The 3,651-nt window shown below is 67.1% G+C and overlaps 1 long non-coding RNA gene across 1 annotated transcript; it reads left to right on the plus strand.

Moving 5' to 3' along the window:
* The first annotated feature begins 1,425 nt into the window (after positions 1–1,425).
* LOC120505233 lies at positions 1,426–2,412 on the plus strand. Its single transcript, XR_005628194.1, has 3 exons — positions 1,426–1,673; positions 1,827–2,069; positions 2,394–2,412. It is a non-coding gene; the product is annotated as an uncharacterized LOC120505233 (long non-coding RNA).
* Positions 2,413–3,651: the final 1,239 nt, after the last annotated feature.

Raw genomic sequence — 3,651 nt, forward strand, 5'->3', positions numbered from 1 at the left:
CCGGGACAGGACCGGGACAGGACCGGGACAGGACCGGGACAGGACCGGGACAGGACCGGGACAGGACCGGGACACCCTGGGGACAGCCCCGGGACAGGACCGGGACAGGCTGGGGACAACCCCGGGACAGCCCGGGACAGGACCGGGACAGGACCGGGACAGGACCGGGACAGGACCGGGGAGAGACTGGGGACACTCTGGGGACAGGACGGGGACAGGACCGGGACAGGACCGGGGAGAGACTGGGGACACTCTGGGGACAGGACGGGGACAGGACCGGGACAGGACCGGGACACCCTGGGGACAGCCCGGGACAGCCCGGGACAGGACCGGGACAGGCTGGGGACAACCCCGGGACAGCCCGGGATAGGACCGGGACAGGACCGGGACAGCCTGGGGAGAGACTGGGGACAGCCTGGGGACAGCCCGGGACAGGAGCGGGACAGGACCGGGACAGGACCGGGACAGCCTGGGGACACCCTGGGGACAGCCCGGGACAGGACCGGGACAGGACCGGGACAGCCCTGGGACAGCCCGGGACAGGACCGGGACAGCCCTGGGAGAGCCTGGGGACACCAGGGACACCCTGGGGACACCTTGGGGACAGCCCGGGACAGGCTGGGGACACCCTGGGACACCCCTGGGGACTCTCAGACACCCTGGGACAGAGGGGACACCGTGGGGACACCCTGGGGACAGCCCCGGACACCTCTGGGGAAACCCCTGGGGACACCAGGGACACCCCAAGACACCCAGGGGACACCCAGGGGACACCCCTGGGGACACCCAGACATCCCTGGAGACACTCTGGACACCCTGGGGACACCCCTGGGGACACCCTGGGGACACCCTGGGGACACCCTGGGGACACCCTGGGGACACCCTGGGGACACCCTGGGGACACCCTGGGGACACCCCTGGGGACACCCCTGGGGACACCCCCACGGTCCCTCGGACGCGCCGGCGGCCCCGCGGTGACAGCGAGGACACGGAGGGGCCCCCCCGGCCCCTGAGGTGACACCAGCGAGGACACGGGCACGGCGGGTGGCACCTGGTGTGACAGCGGGGACACTGAGGCACAAGGACAAGGACACCGAGGTGACACCAAGGAGGAGGAAGATGTCACCGGGTGACACCGGCGAGGACAAGGACACGTGGTGGCACTCGTGGTGACACCGGCGAGGACACGGCCGGGTCCCCGTGAGGTGACAGCGGGGGACAAGGACAGGTCCCTGTGGCACCGAGATGACACCGAGGTGGCACCGATGGGGACAGTGACACCGCTGAGGACAAGAACAGCTCGGTGACACCGAGGTGGCACCGATGGGGACAGTGACACTGCTGGGGACAAGGACAGCTCGGTGGCACCGAGGTGACACTGAGTTGACACTGATGGGGACAGTGACACCGCTGAGGACACTGGGGACAAGGACAGCTCGGTGGCACCGAGGTGACACTGAGTTGACACTGATGGGGACAGTGACACCGCTGAGGACACACATTTTGTCCCCTGGTCCCTGAAGTGCCACCACAACAGGAGCCGTGTCCCCAGGGGTGGCACCACGGCCACCAAGAGAGCCCCAGGGGACAGCCCGGGGTGTCCCTGTCCCTGCGGGTGACACCGTGACCCCGTGGGTGACACCGTGACCCCGAGGTGACACCGTGACCCCGAGGTGACACCGTGACCCCGAGGTGACACCGTGACCCCGAGGTGACACCGTGACCCCGAGGTCCCCGTGAGTGACACCACATCACTGTGGGTGACACCGTGACCACAGCGGTGACACCGTGACCCCGCAGGTGGCACGTGACACCGTGACCCCGAGGTGACACCAGCCAATGCCTGTCCCCGTGAGTGACACCACATCACTGTGGGTGACACCGTGACCACAGCGGTGACACCGTGACCCCGCAGGTGGCACTGTGGGTGACACCACGTTCCTGTGGGTGACACTGTGAGCCCACTGGTGACAACCACGTCCCTGTGGGTGACACCACCTCCCCACGGGTGACCCTGTGGGTGACACCAACCAATGCCTGTCCCCACGGGTGACACCGCATCACTGTGGGTGGCACTACATCACTGCGGGTGACACCGTGACCCCGCGGGTGGCACTGTGACCCTGCAGGTGACACTGTGACCCTGTGGGTGACACCACTTCACTGTGGGTGACACCGTGACCCCATGGGTGGCACTGTGAGTGACCCCACGGGTGACCCTGTGACCCCGCGGGTGACACCGTGACCCCGCGGGTGACACTGTGACCCTGTGGGTGACACTGTGACCCCACAGGTGGCACTGTGACCCTGTGGGTGACACTGTGAGCCCATTGGTGACACCACGTCCCTGTGGGTGACCCTTTCACCCCAAGGGTGGCACTGTGACCCCGCAGGTGACACCGTGACCCCGCGGGTGACACTGTGACCCCACAGGTGACACTGTGACCCCGTGGGTGACACCATGTCCCTGCAGGTGGCACTGTGACCCCGCGGGTGACACTGTGACCCCGCAGGTGACACTGTGACCCTGCAGGCGGCACTGTGACCCCGCGGGTGGCACTGTGACCCCGCAGGTGACATTGTGACCCTGCAGGTGACACTGTGACCCCACAGGTGGCACTGTGACCCCACGGGTGGCACTGTGACCCCGCGGGTGGCACTGTGACCCTGTGACCCCGCGGCGTCCCCTCCCCGGCCGTGGGGTGGCACCGGCGGCTCTTGGGGACGCTCCTGTCCCCCGTGCCGTGGGGGATGGGCTGGCACCATCCGCTGTCCCCTCCCCCGCCCCGCTGCCGATGGCGTTTTTAATTAATGGGTTAATTAATGAAATAATTAATTAATGGGGGGGGGAGGGGGGAGACGAAACTGTGAGTGACAGTGACACCGTGACACCGGTACACCGGTGACACCGGTGACACCGTTACCTTGGTGACGCTGTGACATCGCCACACCGCGACTGTGACCCCGGGGCCACCCGCGGGCCCCCGCCCTGTCCCTGTCACCCCCTGTCCTTGTGTCCCCACCATGTCCCTGTCCCCCCCACAATGTCCCCGTGTCCCCGTGTCCCTGCCACCCCCCGTGTCCCTGTCACCCTCCCGTGTCCCTGTGCCCACCCCATGTCCCCGTGTCCCCACAATGTCCCAATGCCCTCCTGTCCTTGTCTCCCCCAACAATGTCCCTGTCACCCCCACATCCCCGTCCCCCAATGTCCCCATGTCCCTGCCACCCCCTGTCCGTCTGTCCCCACAATGTCCCTGTCCCCCCCACGATGTCCCTGTCCCTGTGTCCCTGTCACCCCCCATGTCCCAATGTCCCGCTGTCCCCACAATGTCCCTGTCACCCCGCCATGTCCCTGTGTCCCTCCATGTCCCCCGTGTCCCTGTCCCCCCACACTGTTCCTGTCCCTCCATGTCCCAATGTCCGTATCCCTGCCACCCCCATCAATGTCCCCATGTCCCTATCCCGTGTCCCTGTCCCCGTGTCCCTGTCCCTGTCCCTGTCCCTGTCTGTCCCCAGCCCCGCCCATCCAATAAAGAGCTTTTCTATTCCCCGTGTCCCCATATCCCGGTGTCCCCTCCATGTCCCTCTCATGTCCCTCTGTCCCCATGATGTCCTTGTCCCCTGTCCCTGTCCCCCCCCCCCCGGCCCGGA

This window comes from Passer montanus, unplaced genomic scaffold (assembly GCF_014805655.1).
Source record: "Passer montanus isolate IOZ18808 unplaced genomic scaffold, ASM1480565v1 scaffold333, whole genome shotgun sequence".
NCBI classification, from domain to species: Eukaryota; Metazoa; Chordata; class Aves; order Passeriformes; family Passeridae; genus Passer; species Passer montanus.